Here is a 23,816-nt window from a genome sequence, read left to right on the forward strand (position 1 = left end):
TTTCATTGAACAGGTCTGGAAATCAAACTCCTTCAGTTACACATGAAAAAGTAGACTTTTCTTCACTGTCATGTCTGTTAGATTCTTTGGGCAAGTCACCTTCTAGTGTACCGGATGTACTTGGACAGCAACATGAGACAATGTCAGGACAACCAGCTGCGCTCAACACCATCTTCTAAGGTTCTAGGAGAGCAAATGTACACAGTCTTTCTTCAGATGCAGCCAATCAATATTTAAAAGGGATCTTTCCATCCAACCAACCTCTGCCTTTCTCATTTGCTTCAACTCTGAGGCCATCTCCTTGGATTGGAACAATCTAGATTAATGAGATACCAGTTCCTTTGCTGGTTTGAATTCCATTTTTTTACTTAGTCATTACAAAGCCTCAGAGAAATACTTTTTTTTTAAAAAAGAAGAAAACAAAAAAGTTTTTTTAAAAAGATTCATGCATCTGTGACAAAATAAATTACATTTGACTCAATAAATTTCACAACTGCCTTGACTGATGCAAAGCAGAAAAGTGGTAGCTGTTTTCATTAGTCCAGAAGTGAGATACCAGGATAACTTCACTTAGGTCTCAATAAGATTTGCCCTGCTAATTAGATAAGATTTTACACTCTAAGTAGGTTTTGGTTCTAGCAAAGATTCCACATAGGAAACAGAGCAGTCCTCTGTTATGTGGTTGACTTGCCTTTTGGCAAGCATTCAGATATTGTCCCAAACGTGAACCTGATCTTTGCAAAAATAAGAACCCACATCACCTCTCCAACCAACCAAGTGACCAGAGAGCATCTACTTTACCTCGAAGATCTTAAGCAGGAAGCTTTTTCTTTTTTTCAAAAGGACTTGAATGGAACAGAAGGTCATCCAGTCCAACCCCCTCCTTAAAGCAGGGTTCCTCCCCATCATCCTTCCAACAGAATCCAGATTACATGGTGCCAAAAGCAAAGCTCGGCAGTAAAGATGTGCTTTGCCACCTAGTACTTTTTTTGCCCTTTCCCTTTCTTTTGAGCCTGACAGAGCTACCTGTTCCCGGCTGCTCTGTCCGCCTCCACTTCTCAAGCCTGGCTCTTGCGATGCGTTTCTCTCGCCCCCCCCCCTTCCCTCAACCGCAGCCTCTGGCCAAAGGCTTCCCCTGGACCCAGCAGGGAGCAAACACCTACCAGGCTCTTTTCCAGAGTGCACCTGACGCCCGGGAAGGTGCAGTGTGAAGTCCCGAGCGGGGCTGAAGTGGCTTCCCGTAAACCTGTGGGGGTCGCCTTGCTTTCCTGAACGCTGCGAAGGGCTGGTGGAGGTAGTGCGGCTGTTCAGCACCACGGATAGCGCACTGCAGCTTCGCGACTCCCGTCTGTCCCCGCCTGTAGTTGAGCTCCGGGGGCCGACGGGGGCAGGAGGGCTCTTCCAACTCCCAGCCGGGGAGTTGATCAGCCACCGCGGCTGCCTTCTCGGGTCTTCAGAGGCACATCCGTGGATGGCAAAGCACCCAATCCGAAGCCAAGAGGAAAATGGTGGATGGCGCCCGCCCTGCCCACCAACCGGGAGGGTTCGGGTTGGGGGTGTGGGGTTTTATGGGGCTTGTGTGTTTGTTGCTGTTTGTGCCACAGATGCTGCTACTCGATGTTTTCGTGGGGGGGGGCGGGGGGGGGAGAGGCTGGTCCACGGTAGGATCGTCTCCAGAAGCAACAGTGAGAACCAGCCATAAAAGGACTTCGTTTTCAAAAAGGCTTCGCGTTTCCAGCACCGTCTCTGCAGACAGTTCACAACAGTTTCCAGTCTTTCTCGAGTATCTGTCGATAGAGCACTGTCTCACACATGTCTCTGTCTTTATGAATGCATGAGTGTGTGGCAGACAATTTTTTCAAAACCAAAGTGGCCTTGCAAAGAAACACACACACACACACACACACACACACACACACACACACAGAGAGAGAGTCTTACATAGGTCGTCTCTCTCCCCCTTCCCCCATTATCAACTCAGTTGTCTTGAAGAAAGACTGGTGGAGAGAGTTAATTCCAAGAGCTTAAGGTGAATTGAAAGAGGCAGCCCAAAAACCTGGTCCCCCAAACCTGTTTGAACATAGATGAAAGGGGTGCACACAACAAAAGCAAGGATGCCTCCCTATCAGATTGCTTTCACCCCTCTTTAAAAAAGGACCATCTCTTTTCCAGACTGTGGATAGGGTGGACTGACATTAACCTGTTTGACTGCAAGGAGCTGTTTCTCTCCCAGACAAGGTCTACATGGACTCAGGTTGACTGGTAGAGCGAGACGTATTCCTTCTGTATATAAATGAAACATCATCTGTTAATATTTCAGCACAAACTAGCTTTTGTCAGCAACTCCATCAAAAAAAGTCTTTATCAATGCATTGTTGGAGGGGAGAGAGAGAGACAGGAAGTGTTTGTATGTGTCATGGGGGAGGTGTGTGTGTGTGTGTGTGTGTGTGTGTGTGTTGCTGTACACAGTGCATGTGATAGAGAGCATCAAAGTGAGCTGGTATTGCCAGATATAAACAGCCAGTGTGGGTCAGTGACGTTGGAGTGTTGAACTGCAGTTGGGGATACTTGGGTTCAAATCCCTGTTCAACCAGGAAGCTCACTGGATGTCCTTGAGCCAGTCACTCTTTCTCAGGCAAACACCTACCTGGAACCCAGGTGGGAGGATAACAGCTGGCAGGAGAGAGATGCAGGAGGAAAAGAAGCAGGCTGGGGAAAGGTTAAGTGCTTCCTTATCCACCTGCCATTTTCCTGCTTCAAACGGAGTGCGTCCCTAACTGCCTTGCAGCTGTTTGGCAGAGACCTTTCCTCTCTGGGAGGTCTTGGAAGGTGGAGGCAGCACTCAGTGATTGGAAATGGAAGTGTCTTGAAAGGTGTCTCTGTGCTCAAAGTGGCTGGATAGAAGAAAGATTGGCAGGTGCTGCTTCTCTTGTCCTTGTGTCACAATGGTGGGGGAAAGTGGCACTTGCCAAATTTTGCTAAAGTTACAGGTACCAGACCAGAGTCAGGAAGTGGCAGCCTTAGCATGATGGGGAGGTTCAACAGTAGAGCATTGAAATGATGCCATTCTCTCTCAGTGTCTCCTACACCAACAATATGGAGCAGGCGGGAGTGAAAGATGACAGGAAGAAGAGGCAAGCAGCTTCCTGATCTTTTTCTTTTATTTATATGGTAAAAGAGGACAGTGGTGTGAGAGGCAAGCCTTGAATCAGGATAACTGAATGGAGAGGGGATGGTTCTTGCTTGCACTGCCTGCGTAACTCCCCAGCCAAGAGACTCCTGGAGAGTGTACACCCTCACTCTCCTTACTTCCATGTTCCTTCTGCTCTGCTGGTCTCCTGAGGATGGTAAGAGAGCTACAGAGCAGCAGAGGTGGTAGAATGACTTTTCCCCCATAGCTGGCATTCAGCACAGTGAGTTCTTGGAATACTCATGGGCTCCTGACAGCTTACCAGTCTTGCCAGGAGTCATGTCTGGAAAGAAGAGTGGAGAACAACTCCAGAACATCTCATGTTATTTTTATTGAGCATGGTGTATTCAGTCCTTACTCCACAGTCCTATGAATGTCCAGATCTATACAGGTGTTGAAAACAAAGGGGCCTGTTCTCCAAGTAAGCATATCAATATCTTTGTGTGAGCTGGTGAGAGAGGTGATGGTGATACACCTGCTTTGCATGCAGAAAGTCCCAGGTTCATTCTCTGGCATCTCTGGATAGAGCTAGGAAAGACCCTTGTTTGAAATCATGGATAACGAGTCAATGTAGACCAACAATGCCAGACTAAGGACAAGGCAGTTTCCAATGTTCCTCATTAAATAGTTACTAAGGCTGCAATCCTATCACATTTTTCAAAGAGTAAGCTCCATTGTCTATTATGGGAATTACTTTTGAGTAGATAGGCATGGGATTGGGCTCTAAATCTTCTTGCCTTCTTTTCTTCACTGTAAAAAGTTACCTGATTCTATTCCCACCCACATCCATTATCCATCATTTAAGGTCATTCTTGACTAAGTAAATGTTTGTTAGGAAATGTGTTGTCTACCCAGGGTTAGCCCAAGACCTCCTTGGAGTGGCATGCCAAATGCAACTTCCCCAACAATGTGCCAGATTCTGCTCCTCCCATTCTCCAATGCTGTAGCTTAGCTCCTCTCCACATTGCCTCTTCCTCTTTGTCCTCCTCTTCCTTTTCCAATCCAGGGAGTAGAAGGAAAAGGAACAGTTGAGGCAAGTAGGTGGAAGAAAAGGACACCTCCCACCAATCTGGGTCCTGAGGCATTTGCTTCAATTGGCTTCACGGATGGGCCAGCTCTATCTACCCTACTTCTCTTACCCTTCAATGTATTAATATCTGTTTGCTTGCATAGCTAGCCCAAGATGAAAAAGGACACTGGTAACCAGAAGCTCTTTTCCTCTGTATTAGTTCACTTTGTCTTTAGACTTGAACATGTAAAACTGTTTCTAGCAAATCAGACCACTAATCCATTATGCTCCATCACCAGCACCTTTTTCCTGTTACTTCTTTTCCAGCCTTCGATGCCAGGGTTTGAACCTGGGATCTGCTGCATGCAAGCCAGGTGATCTACCACTAAACGAAACATGTGAGTTCCCTCTCACCCACAGTCCAAAATGATACAAGCCATTCTGTCACTTCAAAACTCATCACCACCTCATTCAGCAGCATATGTCGACCAGGTCCCTGCCTCAGTCTTTGATTATCCTTGTGCAAACAAATCTAAGAGATGACCCCATACAGGCAGACGTTATCTCAGAGTGAGCATCTGTGCAACTAAGCTCTGGTTAATCAAATGGTTTGGTGGTTTCTTCTGGCCATTTGGCTAAATGATGCGATAGTGTACAGTGCAACGATAATGCAGAATTAACTGCCTCATTCATTACTAACAGGATGCATTTCAAGTCTGCAATGGAGGATTTTTTTTCTTGCTTCCTTTATCAGTCATCTCATTATTTAAATATGTTTTAACTGAAGATCAAATATAAGCATAACAGAAACCCAATTTCCTGAACTGATGTGCACAGTGTTGGCAGTTGTTTTAAAAAGGAGGCCTGGGCTGGTGAAAACATTTTTAAATAGAATAATAAACTGCATTAGCTTAGTTGTTTGGAACCACTTGTATGCAAAAGAAAGGAAATGTGTTCATCAGATATTGAATTAAGCTGCCAGTCTGAAAACAGGTCAGAACCCAGAACATCAAGTGCTACTGAAGAACTCAAACAGTGGTATTGAGGTTTTTTTAACTGGTAAATTAACACTTTGTGGGTAGACAGAATTTTTGAAACCCCCCCCCCCTTTTTTTTGGAGATCCCTGGAATGAGGATATGGTGTTTTGGACCATAACTTTCCCTTACTTTCTGTCAGGCAACCAAGTCACACAGGGTGCAATCCTAACCACACTTTCCTGAAAGTAAGCCCCATTGAACAAAATAGGACTTACATCTGAGTAGACCTTGTTAGGATTGTGCCCTCAGTTGTCACAGATCTGGGCATATTCAGACAACCAGATTTTCCGCCAATGAAATGAACATTTTCCACCCTTAAGTGGTGGGTGGACCTCAGGTGAAATCTTACCTAACAGGTTTTATTTGACAATAGACTATCCAGATGACACTTGTTGGACAATCTTCAATTCTCCCCTGAAAACCCCCCCCCCCCCATTATTGTTCCCTTTCCTTCAGCACAGTTCCATTTGACTCTTACCACTTGGCATTTACGTGCTTATGGGCAAAATTGGTTGCTTGAAGGCACTCTCAGCTATACATCTCAGCTATACAGCCATCTCAGCTATCTCAGCCATCTCAGCTATACAGGCGTCCTAGATCACCAACCCAAATGTCCCATCTTTAGTCCCAACACTGGCACAATGAATATTCAAAATGTAGTGAGTGTTGCCATTCATATGTACATTCTGCAAGCTCAGATGAACTTCTGAAAGCCTTCATTCCCTCTTCTGGGCATGCACAAGTGAAAGCTGACAGACATTCATGGTATTTGCCCACATCTGTCAACATACATTAAATACCAGATATTCACTATCACATTACACTGAAACTATTTCTTTTGGTAGCATCATGTGTACATTGTCACACAAGACATTGCTCACTGAAGAGGCAGATTGAATGGCTTGCAATGAACATGGCGTGTGCCTGCTGTCTCAAATCAAGGAGCTCCAGTGGTGCAGATTAGAACATGACTATGGGCTGTGCCTGGCTGATTGAAGAGGCAGCAGGAAGTGGTTACCTTACATATGTCACTCACTTGGAACACGAACACAAGTCTTTTCTTGCTCACAGGAAGACTGAAAACAGACAGAAATTCCAAAGGGCTTTCAGACTTGGCGGCTCTCCCTGATCTGCAGGTGGCAGCTGTGGCCAGAACAGCTTTGGCCCAGTTTAGGCAGCTTCACCAACTGTGGCCATTTCTGGGAAAGGCAGACATGGCTATGGTCACACATGCCTTTGTCACAACAAGGTTGAAATATGGCAGCCTGCTGGTCTCATACCTCTGAAAAGTGTTCAGAAATGTCCATTGGTAGCACAACGTGCAGTGAACAAAATGGCTGGAACAGGAGCATTTGACTCTTTTTGTACTAGTTTCATTGACTTCTAGTGAAACCAGTGAAACTGAGATCGGTTTCTGTGTGCAATTCAGAGTACTGGCTATTACCTTTAATTTTCTTGGGGTCAGGTTACTTAAAGGGCCACTATGGACCCATTGGCACAAATAGCTGGCAACTCCATGCACCTTCTACCAGTGGACCTGGCCTGTGCCTGAGCAGGTAAGGTGTTGGTGGGGAAGGCTGTGGGTGGTTCAGAGGAGGTTCAGGGTGAGGAGGGTGGGGGGCAGTTCAGGGGAAGATCTCAGTGCAAGAAATGTGCACTGGGATGCTACCTCCTTTTTTGCAGCCTGACACACTCCCTTTGTTTCCTCAGACTTATGTCAGCAAAATAGCCAAGAAGAACTATAGGAAACTAGATAGCCTACCAAGAGGTAAGCATAAAAGTTTTTTACTTATCTCTCACTGTAGATCTTGCCATCCCCCCCCCCCCATCATGCAGTGCCTGTTCGCTGGCATAGCTGCATGCTATAGACTGGCAGGGGATAGGGTTGGGCAGTCAGGCTATGAAATTTCTTGTACAGGAGATCCTTTTGGCCTGCACTTTGATGATGTTTTGCCACCTGTGGTGCACGTTGATGCTGCTGGAATCTGCCCCCCTTCCCTGTTTCGCCTCCCGCCCCCCTGCCCAGACACTCCCTCATTCTTTTCCCTCTCCCCCCATTCCTCCCACCAACCCCTACTGGGCTGGCTTACCTGTGCTCCCATCAGTAACTGACAGTAGCAGTGGGCCTCTAATACCACTGCCACTTGTGGCAGCAGCGGTGCCTACAGATTGCTGCCATTATGGCCATTTATGACAGTGGAACTACCGTTCTGCTATTATAAATCCCAGGATTGGGCTGAAGATCTTTTACCTTTCAGCTGCAACCATTATTTCATAGCCTCCTTCTCTCCTTCTCTCCTCACTAGTCAGTGCAGAATACAGACTCCTGAACTGCAACCCTCTTGAGCATCAATTATTTTTTTTTCTAATTTTGCTCACTTGTCTCTCCTAAATAAAAAGCCTGGTCTAGCAGCAGCAGCCTGCCACTCACAAATCTTGAAACCAGCAACTGGTCCCTCCTCAGCAATGATGGGTGAGCTGATGCTTCCTCAGTTAGCCACTCTTCCAGCAGAGAAGACTGCTGCTCCATCTGCAGCTTGAGCAGGGCTCCACATGGAAGCTGTCAGCTCAATTCAATGTGAAAGGATGGCAGGAGAACAAGGCACTCCTTTTTAATAGGACTAATTAATGGCCCCTCACATTTTTCATGAGATGTTACTTTGGTGCAGGGTGCTAATCTTGCGCAGGGGTGATCTGCCAAGGGCTGGGGGCCACACGGATTCCCCATGTACAGACGCAACAGACCTCTGAATGGCAGAAACTGGAAACAAGGAGAGTGGAGGACTATTTTCTGCATGCATTGCTTCTAAGCACGCAGAAGGATCTGGCTGGTTACTGCTGGAAGCTGAATGTTGGATTAATTGACCTTTGATGTAGCAGGGCTGGCCTTAAGTTACGATGGTGTTCTCAAGCAACATTTCTTAAAGTGTGCTCCTGAGAGCACTGAGGCTCCCTGGGATTTCCTCGGGTGCCATGAGCACACCATAAGTGGCTGCCTTCTGCGTCATACCCAATTTGCTTGTTGGTCCCTCCCACCTCTTCTGTCCATGGCTTTTCTTCCTCATTCCCCTTCTGTTCCAGATCTTTGCTGGTATTTGGAGTTGGACCTGATATTGTGTCCCTCCATCCATGAGCCATCACTCTGGTACTCCCAGAGACTCCACAAATGTACCAGCAGGGCTCCCTGAAACATCTTTTAGGAATGTAAAAGGCTCCACTGCTCTGGAGATTGAAGAGTTTGAGAACTATAGAGATATTTGGGGGCAGATCACCACTATCCATCAAACCCCTCAGCTGTAGATGATACACATGAATGTCCTTTCTCAGTCCAAGTTGCTCTTCCACCACAGGTAAATGATCCTTGCAGAGACTCCAAGTGTGAGTAGGATTGTCACTGTTTGTACTGACCTGGCTTGAACAGCAGTGTGATGCAGAAACTGACGCTTTCTGTGGAAATTACGATAAACGTAATTATGAGGAAAACGTCAACAGCTCAATTTCTATATTGTTTGGTCAGACCGTTGTACAAGGCACAGGAACAGATTTTGTACAAAAATTGGCAATCTTAATTATGATGCTAACAAAACAGAAATTCTCCTACAGCTGGTACCTGTTTGAAGCATGCAGTGCACATCTTTCCTTTTTATTAAAAAACAACAACAAAGAAACATGATGTTAGTTATAATGCTAACTGTTACAGGATCAGGGAAGGGTGCTAGGAGGAAATTCACTCACTTTGCTCTTAAAAATATAAATCACTTGTGCCACAAAAGATGATTAAGGTTGTAAACTTCTTTAGCAGCAACTCTTCCTCTGCTTTTAACAGCCTGCTTTTTTTGAAGTCATTTGGCAACCCTGTGATGGAGAAAAAACAATATATTTTAGTTGTGTGTTTTTGTTAAATCAGCATATGCTCCATTTGCCACAATTGAGGTCAAGTATAGAGCCATCACCTTTGGTTATGTTCCAGCCGTGTCTGTTCCCGCTGTGATGACATGCTTGAAGAATATCAGTCAGTTACTTTTAAGAAGGGAACCTACTGGCTTGATAAAAAGAGAACTTTTAAAAGGGAATGGATAATCCTCCCAAGGCAAGAACCCCCCAGCCAGCTTTGCAGCACCAGAAATATTTTATGCATGAAGCAACATATGTACAGAATTGCTGTACCATTAAGTATATGGTAATGTGCAAGAAAAGACATTTAGAATCTTATTCAATCCATCTGCTGTCCTTCCAAATGATTGACAGAATAAATGGCTATAGGACATTTCAGGGGCAGGTACTGAAGGGTCAGTTTCCCTGTAAGGAGAGTACAGGATATTTTTTTAACACCTTTTGTACTATGAATACACATTTTGCATGGGAGAATGGGCAGTCAACCAGACAGCTAATGATAACATAGGCCCACAAAATTGAGGGTCAGAAAAGTTTTCCCCAAACTTTAAGGTGGTTTGATATGAATTTGGGGGTGCCAATTCCAAAAATGGCATCCGTTTTGCCCTATCACATCTAGTTTTGGAGATATAGTATAGCTTCTTTAGTGAATGGTTCAAGCAGCTTCCTCATGAGGAAGCCATGGTGTGGCTTGGCTCCATTGCCAAAAACTGTAGGCCCATGCCAGCTGGCCCCACTGGCTCCCCGCTCTGTTCTGGCCTGGATACAAGTCCCACTGGTTGAAAAATGCTGAGCTATCTTCTTCCCTGTGCTGGAAGTCAAAAAGCTTTCTTTGTTGATGAAATACAAACTTGGGCTCTGACGTGATGGATGACTTTATCCTTTGAGTTAAAATGGCTCCTTTTGCATTTCCAACTTGGGGCCCATTTTCGAAATTGAAGGGCCTTTGTGGTGTGGTAAGCGGGGAACAGAGGAAACAAGCGGGTGGAAGCTTGTGTGGGTTTAGGGCAGAGATGGTCCATTTATCAAGACAAAACACATCAACATTCTTAAACAAGAATGAGCTTGATTCAGGACCGTAGCCAACAAATCCCAGATGCATAAGAAGCTAACCAGAAAGCATAGTCGATGTTGCAGGCTACGGAAGAGAGTATAAATCTTATTAATCTATTTCAGGCAATTTGTTCACTCATCCATGCCAGGACTGGCAGCCTGGAGGCACTTCTGCATCCAAATCAGGCAGGACAGGGCAGACGTGTGTTGTCTTTTGTCCAGAGACAGGTTGCTCTGAGGAGCCAAGGAGGGTGATGCACCATGGGCTCCCTGAGTCTTTTGACAGTTACTGAATTAGTAAGCTGCACTACCTAGTTTGGCCACTGGCATTTGTGGCACCTAAGCACATTAGAAAAGAAAGCAGGCCAGCTTCTTACTAGCATAATGATGCAACCAGTCAGGTAAAAGGGTCTGGTTTCTTGAGTCCTGGATTTTGGACTTCCTAGTGCCTTGCAAACCAAGGCTGTGTTAGAATTGCAGCCATGCTGTTTTCAAAGTGTCTGCTTCACCTGGATGAGTGCTAACTCAGACCCCTGCTTGTGCGACCTAAGATCTTGATATTTTGAACTGAACTTTGGTGGTTGTATGCAGAAATGCATGCAGTGTACCACTGAGCTATTGACCAGCTTAAAACAAATAACTTTAAACCTCACAATAGCTCTGTGAGGAAGGTTAGGTTGGGATACAAGCACCTCACAGACATTCAAGATGGGTGCATCAAATGGGGGGAGTAGCATCATGATCGGCTCTGCCCCATGACCTGTTCATTTGAATGTCAGAAAAGAGCAGGTGTGTATAAGCATATGCCGATGGGGATCTCTCTGGACAATCTGGAGCCTACCTGTGTGCTCATTGTATGCAGACTGTGCATCTGAGAGGGGTTACTGCTGTGTCATACCAAAGGCTACACAGTAAGTTCTGTGGCCAAGCAAAATTTAAATGTGTATCTTGCAAATTAAGAGCACAATCCTAAGCGCTTGTTGGACCCAGGAGTGTCACAAACATGCCATAAGACACGTTTGCACCTCCTTAGGAGTCAGGGAGGCCGACGCAAGGGTGCACAGTGGCCTCCCCACATCAGAACCCCACCAGGCAGGGGTACGTTTGTGCCAGCCTGGGGAGACTGGCACAGGGGGTTGGGGAGGGTCAGGGAGGACAGAGTGGGAACATTTCAGGGCAGGGAAAGGGTGGGTGGGCCAGTGGGCAGACCAGTTCTGGAAGGAGGGTAGGACTGTCCTCTGGCATTTAGAGGACCGGGCTGCACTGCGTTGGCCGGATTTATGCCAGAAATTTAGCAAATATTTATTTAGTATAAATATCTCCTTACTCTGAGTTGCACTTGATCCACCTCCTACGCTACGCTAGATACAGTGCAGAGCAGTTGGCCTGCCTGTTCCAGTGCAGGTTAGGATTGGGCAGTCAGCCTCACAGCTTCATCCATTTACTCTTACTAATATAAATGGACAGTGGAGACTAATATAAATGGCAATGGAGCCAAAATTCTCCCACTAAATCTCAGTTTATGCCCATATTCTTCTTTTCTCTTCACAGCACATTGTGCCTGGGAATTTTTGTAGCAAGAAAGAGCAGTTAGTTTAAACATCATGGTTGCCGCTTATGGGCTTGAAACAGAATGGAAATTAAATGTTCTCATTATGAACAGTTCAGAGGACTGGTACACGTGTGCAAACTGTACAGCTTGATTTGCCATTGCTTGATTATTGATGTCTGACAGCAGAATGTGAGATTGTCTTCATTGGAAAGCTTTGAGTTTGAGGGGATTCAAAAGCTCTCCATGTGGTATTGTATCCATGATGGTCCCTTCACTTGTCATCACTTGATATTGCGCTCAGCAGTTTTTGTGTGTGTTTCATCTCAGAAGACACACTGAGTGTCCCTGTCAGGTGAAAAGGAAAGGTACAAATGGATTGAATAAATAAAAAATTAAGTAATAAGCATGAATGTGGTGAACCAGGCCTCTGTTTCATGTGAACCCCCATGACCTGCTGATAAATGCCCAAAGAAAAGGGGTATCAAACTCGTTTCATACATAGGGCTGAATAGCATTCATGACGCTTGCTGAGGCAGAAGTGATGTCATTAACATTTTTGCCCTGCCCACAGGTATACACATTTGGCGTTGTGTATATGCAAAGTTGGGCAGAAGTGGCTTAAGCAGGTGATGACAAGAAATAGCACTTTTTTCTCGGGAACATTTTCTCACGGAGTCTGCATTAACCCATGCAGGCAGATACATCCTGCATGGAAGGGGAAGGGGGTTTGGATTCAGCAGGTGCCACCGAACCTGCTCTCTCCCCAACTCCATTTGCCCATCCCCTGCCCCATCTTCTCCCTGTTCCACCCTCCTCCTGCTCTGTTCCACTCCCTCCCCACCCCCCTGCATTTTTCACCCCCTGCAATGGGCTCACCTGCTCTGGCAGGCCTCCTGATGTCCACCAGTGCACAAGGGAAGACTCCAGCCTTCCTGCCAGCACACCAGCCACTTGCGCTGCTACAAAACACTTTATAGCTGCTTTGTGACAACCTGCACTGTGTACGTTCGGCTGGCACGCAGATTAGGTGGGATTGGGCCAAAAGTTCTACCCAGCCTGTTAGATCAGTGATGGAACACACACACACACACACACACACACACACACAAATTTAATGAGCAGACTGTGGTGGCAGACAATCTCTGAGAGATCTCAGAGGTGCAGTGAGAGCAAGGCATTAAGGCCTTAATACATTGTTTTCATTGCTCTACTGAGGTCTCGTTTCCTGCCTGTTCTGGAGTGGGTGCTTTCTTTTTTATCCTTCCTTGATTAGACAAGTGACAGTGGTTTCAAGGAGCGCCATGAATCTATCTGCAGTACTGAGACTTATTCTTGCACACTCATTTGGTATGAGAACTTTTAGCCCATTAGCTATTAAATGAAAAAAGTGTTTGAAACTATTTAATGAAAAAGCCCTGACACACCGCAGTTGGCTCCTATCAAGACTAATTTCATTCTCAAAACAATGAGCAAATGGAAATTGCATTATTCAATTGTGTTCTGTGATGAAAGTACTAAATTAATATTTGATCCATTGTTTCTTCTGCTGTGTCTGAAATTTGGCTTACTGTGGTAAAAATGAATGTTTGCCTCTAGTAGGCAGTCAGGTTTAAAAAATGCCACCTCGACAGTCAGCCAGGGCCAATGCCTATTTGCCTGCTGCTGGAGGGGCTCTTCCCTGACACCGTTTGTGTTTTGATGATCAAGGTTTTAGCACTCAAACCCCCCTGAATTTTGAAAGTGGCAAGCAGGGATTTGAGCTGCTTGACTCCTATTAGCAGAAAAGCTACACTCCTATCATACACTGCTGGGAAAATGTTCTTTGCAATATCATAATAATGCAGAGTTCCTTTCCTCTGTAACTCACAGCAGCCCCACAGGAAGAAATGTGATAGTAAGAGCACATTTTTTTATTGCTTTCTGAAGAATCAAACCTTTTTGCATCTTTAATGTAGCTTGTTAATAAACAAGTGAAAGGATGAGAACAGCTTTACAATGAGAAATACATTTCCATTTATAAATACATTTGTGCAGTGCTTTTTTTGTAAAAGAAAAGGTGCAGGAACTCACAAGTTAATCTTTTATTTATTTATTTATTTATTTATTTATTTATTTATTTATTTATAAACCATTTTTTATTGGAGAAATAAAATCTTTTTTATGCGCTTCCCCCCTAAAGATGAACTTACTTCTGAGTAGACATGCATAGGATTGGGCTGTCAATCTCCACATCCCCTTCCGCCTAGCTACTTTATCTACACATGGGGAAAAATACTGTACAGGTGCACTTGTAGCGTGTAGTATGTAGTGTGGCACTACTTCGAGGAGAGGAAGCAGTGAATGGATTCTGAAAAATGGCTTACATGAGTTCCATGCAGTAAAATTACTCTAAGCAACTGTGGGAGTAAGAACAAAAAAGGAATTCTTACACGACAGGGGTTCTTAGGTGCACATAGCTATGTTTGCAAACAAGCCATTAAACATGGTTTAATTCAGGTATCAGAATACTCTGTGTCTTTGGGAAGGCGCTTGGCATGCAATTGTATGTTCTCTGCTGCCCTGAGCAGCTGCTGTGCATTGCTAGAGAGGAGCTGCAAATGCTGGCTGGCAGAGGGCATGCTTGTGGGAGAAGGATGAGGAGGATCTCTGGCAAGGCTGGACAGCATGTTGTAAACACGTAGAATCCCTTTTCACCTGCCCTTAGTATGTGAAAACAGGTGCAGATATATATCTCTGCCAGGATTAAGAGCCCAATCCTAGGTATGTCTACTCTGAAGTAAGTCTCGTTCTAGTCAATGGAGCTTATTCCCAGGAAAGTGCCTAGAATTGCAGCCTAAGAGCCCAATCCTATGCATGTCTACTCAGAAGTCCACTTTAGTGAATGGGGCTTACTGTGGATAGGATGGCAGCCTCAGGGCCCAATCCTGTGCCTGTCTACTCAGAAGTCACTCCCGTTAGAGTCAATGGGGCTTCCTCCCAGGAATGTGTGGAGAGGACTGCAGCCTCAGAGCCCTTCCTCTGCCTGTCTACTCAGGCTGCAAGGCTATGACACTTTCCCAGGAGTAAGCCCCATTGAACACAATGGAACTTACTTCTGAGTAGACATGCATAGGCTTGGGCTCTCAGGCTGCAAGGCTATGCACCCTTTCCCAGGAGCAAGCCCCATTGAGCACAATGAGACTTACTTCTGAGTAGATACGCCTAGGCTCGTGCTGCAGATTGACACAGGGGCTGCACCAGCCAGCTTCCTTCCCCTCCTCCTCCACCAAGCCAGTACCTGGGCATTCCATGGGTGCCGCAGCCCATCTCCCTGGCTGGCTGGCTGGCTGGCTGTCCATCCTCCTCCTCGGCGCATGTCCCCTGCACCCTCCCCCAGCTTGGAAGCTGCACAGGGAAGCAGAGTGCGGGGGGAGGGGAGGCAGGCTGGGCTCAGGCGAGAGCTTGGGGATGGGGCAGGAGCAGGTCGTCATGTGGTCAGGCAGGGGCCAGGCGCCCGCCCACCCTGCACCCCCCAGCACCTACCCAGCGAATGCCTCTGTTTTGCTTCCCCCCTCCTGGAATGCCTCCGAAGGGGAGGGGCCCCTGCAAAAAGGTGCCGGAACTCTGTCCTTCCATTAGAAAAAAAGCCCTGCATTTGTGGTAGCACGAGAGACTTCTTACTCTTAAGAAAGAGCACAAGAAGAGCCCCGCTGGATCAGGCCAAGGACCCATCTAGTCAGCTTCCTGTATTCCACAGTGGCCCACAAGATGCCTCAGGGAGCACACAAGGCAACAAGATACCTGTATCCTGTTGCCACTCCCATGCATCTGGCATTCACAGACAGGCTACCTCTAAAACCCAGAAATTACAGTCATCGTGACTTGTAACCTGTGATGGACTTTTCCTCCATAAATCTGTCTAATCCATTTTTAATGGCATCTAGGCCAAGTGGCAGTGCCACCCTGTGGCAGTGAATCCCTCATATTAATTACATGCTGGGTGAAGAAATATTTCCTTTTCTCCGTTCTGACTCTCCTGTCAGTCAATTTTCACCTCACTCCATTGAGAAAATTGCCCATTTACACCCACAGATGCAAAGAACTAATTAAATTTCTCTGCAATCTCCCAGTCCAGGGATGAATGGGGCAGGGAGGGAGCATGACAGGGAAGAGCCATTGTGGGGTAGAGGGTAGAACAAGGCCAGGAAGAGGGTGGTAGCAGCAGCAATGGTGCCACCAGTATCCTATTCCCCTTCTTGGCCTTGATCCACCTTCCCAGGTTCATTTGAACATAGCCAGCTATCTAGCTGGTGTAGATCCAAGTAAGCCATTCACGTGACAATGGCCTACCCCCAGGATATATATATCTATATCTATGATAGATAGAAACTTAATAATTCTTGTCAGGTCTATGTTTTGGATAAGACAGAAACACAGCCAACTAGGTGGTTCAGGAACAGGTGCAGATTGCTGGAGTCAGCAGGATCAGCAAACACCTGTGACTGCCTCACCCTGGGTGTGGCTTAGCCTACACTGATTGGCCACTCCAACTACTTAATGTTTGGTCTGTTGAGCTTCCAGGGCAGCAGTAGGAGTAGGAGACTACTGAACTGCTGCCAGTAACTTGGGAGGCTGGATGTGAGTATATACATGTTGTTACTGACCATGGAATGAACTTTGACTGTGTATCTTGGAAAACTGATTTGGATTTGTTGTTTATGGACTGACTGCTCATCGTGCTGACTAGGACTGTTTACTGATTACTCTACCTGTGATAACCCTTGCTCTGAAATATAACCACTGCATTCAAAGAACTCTGCTGGTGTATGCTGTTTTGTGTGCCTGCTCATCCAAGGTTCCATACAACTCTTTACCAGACAAAGGGTTGCAACTCTAACAAGGGTTATGGGCCCAGCAACTGCTGAATTGGTGGGCTGGTGAGCTACAAGAGCTACTGTTGCTGTTTCTGTTAAAGCTACAGGAGGCTACAACTCGAGAGAGCATGGAGATGAGTGCAGTCACAGCCTCTGGGTTCCTGATAACCCGGTTAAATGGACATAACTATGCCACTTGGTCTCGCAAGGTTACATTGCTACTGAAGCGTGAGGCCCTGTGGAATGTGGTAGTTGGTCCACCAGATTTGGGAGCCCTTGATGAGGAAGATGATGCAGAACTTATAGAGGCCTACCACAGGGACAATGAAAAGGCTCTGTGTATTATTGGCCTGACTTTGGAGGATCAGCAGCTGGTCCATATAGATGGACTAACCTCAGCAAAAGACTGCTGGGATGCCCTTTGAGCTATTTATGTAAGGGACAGTGTCGGTGCACAGATACACCTAATGCAAAAATTGCTCCGGGCTTGCCTCCAAACAGGAGGAAACATGCTTAATCACCTGGAGTTCATGAAACAAACTCTAATGGAACTCCAAGAACACGAGCTAATATTTACTGACCTTCAGCAAGTGTACATCATTCTGTGCTCACTAGATGAAAGCTATGACCAATTTGTAGCAAACTTGGAAATGATACCACGAGCGGAATTGACAATACCCAGCCTCACCAGTTGACTCCTTGATGAGGAAAGGAGGAGACAAGACAACAGAGTGCTTTGAGATAACAAGCAGCATTCCTCAGCTCAGCACAAAGTGAAAGCAGCTGTGGAATGTGACCTTGACCCTGTTGAGTCTGCAAAGGCTCATGCTGTGAAAAGATGTTTTTGATGCCAAAGCACTTCTCACCTAATTAAGGACTGTCTTTCCAAGAAAGGCAAGAAACCCCTGCGTTCTGGCAAAGGAGGAGGGGTGAATTTGACAGTCACCAAAGAAACAAAGGACTGTGTTGATTGCTTTGTAATTGATAGTGGGGCCACAGCAAACACTTGCAACAGCAAGAGACTGTTTGAGGCAGTGAACAACCAGTGTGTCACGCTTGCTGATGGAGTCACTGCCAATGTATGTGGGAAAGGAAAGGTCTTTCTACCTATACTGAACAGAACCCTTGAAATGGTTTATGTGCCTAACCTCACTTATAAACTCCTGTCTGTTGCTGCATTGACAAGGCAAGGATACACTCTGACATTCACTGGAGTGTGTGATAAAGAAGGATGCTAGGCATGTGGCCACTGCTGAACTGCGTGGTGAGTTGTATCTGTTAAGCACCACTTCAAAGGCAACTGTGGGGTCTGTGTTTACTCATGAGCCAGCGCATAAAGACTGTATTCATAAGTTACATCTTCAACTTGGTCATGCTTGTTTCCCAGCCCTCAGAAAGACTGTTGAACATTCTGAAGGGATAAAATTAAAACCCTGTGGCCTATACCTGGACTGTGAGGTGTACAAAGCCGTGAAGTCCAAGGCTGCACCCACCAGGAAGCCTGGTAATCATGAAACTAAAGAGGTCCTGGACCTAATCTTCATGGACTTGATTGGGTCATTCTCTCCCAGCATGGGGGGAGCAAGATTTGTATTGTCCATTGAGGATCATTTTTCTCGTTATGCTTTCTGTTATCTGATGCAAACAAAGGCAGAGACAAGCCAGACTGTAGAGTACTGGCTTAAGTTTGTGAAAAGAAAGACAGGCAAGCTGCCAAAACCATCATTACTGATTGGGGAGGAGAATTTGTTAATCTGAAGTTTGAAAGGTTACTAAAAGACAATGGCATTGAACATCGCTTGACAGCCCCGTACCGACCGCAGCACAATGCACATTGTGAAAGGCGGGGCCAGACATTACAAAATATGGCTTTCTGTATGATAAAGGACAGTGGGTTACCCTTTAAGTATTGGGGCGAAGCAATGATGTGCGCTTTACATACTTTAAACGCAATCTGGCATTCTGGCACTGGATAGATACCGTACAAGCTCTGGCACGGGAGGACACCCTCTCTGGACTATTTACATGTGTTTGGTGTCCCCGCATATGTCCATATCCCTAAAGCACTGAGATGCAAAGGGCAACAAAAGAGCAGGAAAATGTATTTCCTTGGTTACGATGCAAACCATAAGGCTTACAGGTTTGGGTATTTGCACTCTAAGGCCATTGTGATCAGTGCAAGTGCAAAGTTCTTGAAAGATACTAAGGGGGTGGGAATGTTTAGGCCCCTGTGTCTCCACTTCCTACCTGATGATAGACCACAATGGAAAACAACCACAGAAAACTGTCCCTGTTAAAGGGAAATCACCTAAAAGGCAACTTCCAATGCTGAAGGAGGAGCCTATGGAAAGCAAGACATCCCTTGATATGGATGTAAGTAGACCCCAACCTGAACTTGAGCCTGAAACACCAGCTACACAACCTGAGGAGGAGGAAATTACTATACCTCGTAGATCAACTAGGGAAAGGAAGGAACCTGACCAGATTAAACCAGGGACTGTTTGTCAGGCATTCATTGAACCTTCCTCCTACGACTCCATAAAGGACATGCCCGTAGAGGAACAAGCAGCCTGGAAAGATGCCATGAACTCTGAGTTAAAATCCATGTCTGAATTGGATGTATATGAAGAGACTGATCTCCCACTTGGGGAAAAGGCAATTGGGTGTAAATGGGTTTTCAAAGTAAAAAGGGATGCAAATGGTCAAACCAAGTGCAAGGCTAGGTTAGTTGCGCAAGGGTTTGGGCAAGATGCAACTGACTATGACGAACTGTTTGCACCTACCCTTCGAAACAGTTTACTGTATAGTGCTCTGGTGATAGCGGCAAAAGAGGATTATGTGATCAGACATCTTGATATAAAAACTGCTTATTTGCATGCACCTCTAAGACATACCATTTACATGCGAAAGCCTACAGGAACTCCTGAAAATGATAAGAAATACTGGTTACTTAAGAAGAGTCTATATGGGCTCAAGCAATCAGGGTTTGAATGGAACCAATGCCTTTCTAAGACACTGAAAGATGAACGTTTCCACCAGGGTATAGCTGACCCATGTGTATTTACCAGGGGTAAAGGCCAGCGAAAATGCATAGTGCTATGTTTCGTGGATGATTTAGCTATACTGTGCAAAACAACAGAACAAGCAAAAGAACTAGTTGAGGTATTGAAAAAAAAGGTTTACATTATGGGACATGGGTAAGATACGCAAATATGTTGGGGTGGAAATTACGGAGGTGTCTAATGGCTAGAAGATCTCTCAAAGAGAAAAAATAGCCCTATTGCTAAAGAAATTCAACATGGAGCAATGTAATGGGGTGAAGACTCCTATGGTGACTGATTTTGATAAAGATAATACACCCAGTCCCATGTTCGATACCACAATGTACACGTCATTACTGGGGAGTCTGATGTACCTTAGCCAATGGACGAGGCCAGACATCGCTATGGCGTGCAATTTGTTAGCCAGAGCGTCAAACCAACCCACACAGAGACATTGGCTAGCAGCAAAGCCTATATTAAGGTACCTGAAACAGACAATAGACATGTCCTTGTATCTAGAACCTAAGGGTGATCTGAGACTCACTGCATATGTAGATGCAAGCTTTGCCACAGACACTGAAACTAGGCAATTACCTCGGGAATGGCACTGTTTCTAGCTGGAGCCTTAATCGGGTGGAAAACTGTGAAACAAAGACATGTGTCTTTGTCAACATGTGAATCGGAATTTGCTGCACTGAGTCTAATGTGCACCAAGCTTATTTGGCACAACCAACTGCTAATGGATCTTGGCATACAAGTGCCAAAACCCATTAACGTGATGGAAGACAATCAGACGGCCATACAGATGGCAACAACACCTGGCGTAAGGGGGAGATCGAAACACACTGATGTGCGCTTCCATAATGTAAAGCAATGTGTTTCCGATGGTCTTATCTCCCTGACCTACTGCGAGTCCAGCCAAAACGTGGTGGATGCACTAACAAAAGTGCAATCCACAATTAAGCATCAAGAAAACTGTATGATGCTGGGGTTAAGGGTCTGGGCAGGATAAACTGTCCTGAACCAAGGAGGAGGATGTCAGGTCTATGTTCTGGATAAGACAGAAACACAGCCAACTAGGTGGTTCAGGAACAGGTGCAGATTGCTGGAGTCAGCAGGATCAGCAAACACCTGTGACTGCCTCACCCTGGGTGTGGCTTAGCCTACACTGATTGGCCACTCCAACTACTTAATGTTTGGTCTGTTGAGCTTCCAGGGCAGCAGTAGGAGTGTAGTAGGAGACTACTGAACTGCTGCCAGTAACTTGGGAGGCTGGATGTGAGTATATACATGTTGTTACTGACCATGGAATGAACTTTGACTGTGTATCTTGGAAAACTGATTTGGATTTGTTGTTTATGGACTGACTGCTCATCGTGCTGACTAGGACTGTTTACTGATTATTCTACCTGTGATAACCCTTGCTCTGAAATATAACCACTGCATTCAAAGAACTCTGCTGGTGTATGCTGTTTTGTGTGCCTGCTCATCCAAGGTTCCATACAACTCTTTACCAGACAAAGGGTTGCAACTCTAACAATTCTTACACGAACAATATAGGATGAAGACAAGAGCCTTTAGAGGAAGAATTTGGTTGTTGATGGTTTCAGTATATACAGCTTTTGGAGAAATTCAAAATGGATAAGAAAATGTATGGTTTTGAGGATTCTGTATCTCTATTGGAGAGTCAACTATGTCTAGTAGAAGAACAAGCTATTACCAAAATGTATGTTACTGTTAAAATACAAGACAGAAGAGGAACAGGGTTAAGGAGTTCATGATACAGTGGGCAAGAACTGTTGGTCATGAAATATCAATGGAGCTTGTGGCTCAAAAGATTAAAATTTACATTAAATGTAAATCTTAAAGAGAACTTTTATAAGATGATGTATAGATAGTATTTGACACCAATTAAATGAGCAAAAATGTATGAAAGCATACCAACTAGATGTTGGAAGTGTAAAAGACAAGAAGGAATATTTTATATGTGGTGGACCTGTACCAAAACGAAAAAAGATTGGACTTTGATACACCAGCAAATGCAATTGATATTTAAGGTAAATTTACAAATGAAACCAGAAGCTTTTTTTGGGAATATTGGATGATTTGATTTGGAAAGATTTTGAAATTATGTTTTTATATATGACAACTGCTGCAAGAATATTGTATGCTAAATACTGGACGGTTCCAGAGACACCAGCACTGGAAGAATGGTGGTTAAAGATGTTGGACCTTGCAGAAATGGACAAACTTATAATTCTTCTTAAAAACAAGTAAGTAAAAACTTTTATAGACAACTGGAAACCACTCATGGACTTCTTGCACATGAAGGGGAAAATGGGTCAAACAACATGGATTTGATGAATAGATAATGATATAATGGATATTATTTTTTTCTCTTTTCTCTGGAGTTGAAAATGTATTTTTGAATAATTAATAGATTGTTTAAGATGTGATACCTAACATGTTGTATGATTTTGTAGTAGAACTAAGAAATGTAGATCAAGATCTCTGCACTTGCCACACAACTTGCATATCTGTATTTTTTTTATTAATTCTTATTTTCATTTACTCTTAATAAAAAAAGAAACTCCCCTGTGGGATACTGTTTGCTCCCTGTTGATGCTGCTGTATCACCATGCAGGGAGTTACATAGGATCAGTCTTTCCTTCTTATGGAAAAGTTTTGGTACATTAATAGGATTGCCAACCATTCAGGATTGACTTGAAGTCTGCAGGAATAAGGATACATCTTCAGCTGACTACCAAAAGCAAACCTAGAGATTCTGATAGCTTTTTCAAGAATTTCCAACACTGTATCATGTTAAGTTATTCCTGTAGATTTTTTTTCTTAAGTCAGTGTTGTCAACCCTATGCAACAGTATAAATTGGCATACATATTCAACTTTTTAAAATTGCTAGTTATATTTTATTTTTTTAAATTTTTTATGTTATTGTATTAATTTTTTTTGTCTCCACTGTTAACCACTTTTTTTGTTTTTAAAAGAGAAGCTACAGTGTTTTCCAAACTGTGGTTTGGAACCTGATGGCTGGTGGGTCATGAAACTGACAAGCTGATGGCTGATAAGGAAAATGCATTGAGCTCTGAAGAAAGTGAAACTGAGCTGCATGTGTGCATTTACTCATGAGTAGGCAAACATGCCTCAGTCTACTTCAAAGGGTAGGCCAACACCTAATGGTCCAATGAACTCAGGCCCTCAAAAACACTTGAGAAGGAAATCCCCTCTTTCCAAGCTGAGAAGTAAACTGTATTCAGCCCTATGGAAAGTGAAATTGAGCCACATATGCATGTTTACTCATGGGTAGGCAAATATGCCTTATCTCCGATTAAAGGTCACGTGAAGGGGAATTCAAGGCCTCCAGAATTGTCCTGATCTGATATACTCAACAAATGCTCCAGAAGGTAGTCCCCCACCATAGTAAAAAGGATAAAAACAGAGGCTTGAGCCACTGGTAAGGTGAAACTTTTTTTTCAGTCTCATAAAGCTAGGTGGGCCCCAACAGTGTGTCACTTTAAACTGTGGGTCCCAGTGCTAAAAAGTTTGGGAACCACTGCTATAGTAAAATAAATAAAATGAACATATTTGTACTGTAGAAATATTTGTGGGAACAATCTTCCAGTCGATTATGAAGGAAGCCCAAATCACTCTTATGTTCAAAATGTAATATTACTCCAGAAAGAGACATATCTACCTGTAGGGGCAGCCTGTTCATGAAGCAAATGATGCCATTCACATTGGTGGCAGATGGGGAAACAGCAAGCAGACACCCACCACTTCCCTCCAGTCCATCATGGGCAGAGCTCGCCTCTTTACCAGCCCCTTCTTCACATGGGCCCTTAAAGCAAGAAACGCAGGGTGCACTGGGATTTCTGAAGTCTCTGCATTCCCTACTTTGTTTCAAAATCATGAGCAGTGGAAAGAGTGAGATTGCTGAGACGTGATCGGAATCTGGCTCCCGCATTTTGCTCCTTCCTCCACATGGCTCTTCAGGAGAAGGGTTGGAACTTAGTATTCCTGCCTGCTTCCTGGCACCTCTTCTGCAGCTCTTGAATCAAAACAGGAAGTGCAGAGCATGCTGACCAATCCCAGCTTGCTCCGCATTTCCTCTGTTTTAAAAGCCTGTATATTAGTGTTTCTCAAACTGTGGGTCAGGACCCACTAGAT

General features: G+C 44.8%; 1 long non-coding RNA gene across 2 annotated transcripts in view; it reads right to left on the reverse strand.

Annotated features, from left to right (window-relative positions):
- Window positions 1-8,643: 8,643 nt before the first annotated feature.
- The window catches only part of LOC136636684 (uncharacterized), a 41,629-nt gene continuing 26,456 nt past the window's right edge, over window positions 8,644-23,816 (reverse strand). The window contains exons 5-6 of one of the 2 annotated variants that reach the window (XR_010793537.1): window positions 8,973-9,092; window positions 8,644-8,684 (exon numbers count right to left, since the gene is read on the reverse strand). This is a non-coding gene — a long non-coding RNA (uncharacterized lncRNA). Of the gene's footprint in view, window positions 8,685-8,735; window positions 9,093-23,816 lie in introns of those variants that run through there. The other variant, XR_010793536.1, reaches the window with a different exon arrangement.

The sequence above is a fragment of the Tiliqua scincoides genome, chromosome 1, assembly GCF_035046505.1.
Source record: "Tiliqua scincoides isolate rTilSci1 chromosome 1, rTilSci1.hap2, whole genome shotgun sequence".
NCBI classification, from domain to species: domain Eukaryota; kingdom Metazoa; phylum Chordata; class Lepidosauria; order Squamata; family Scincidae; genus Tiliqua; species Tiliqua scincoides.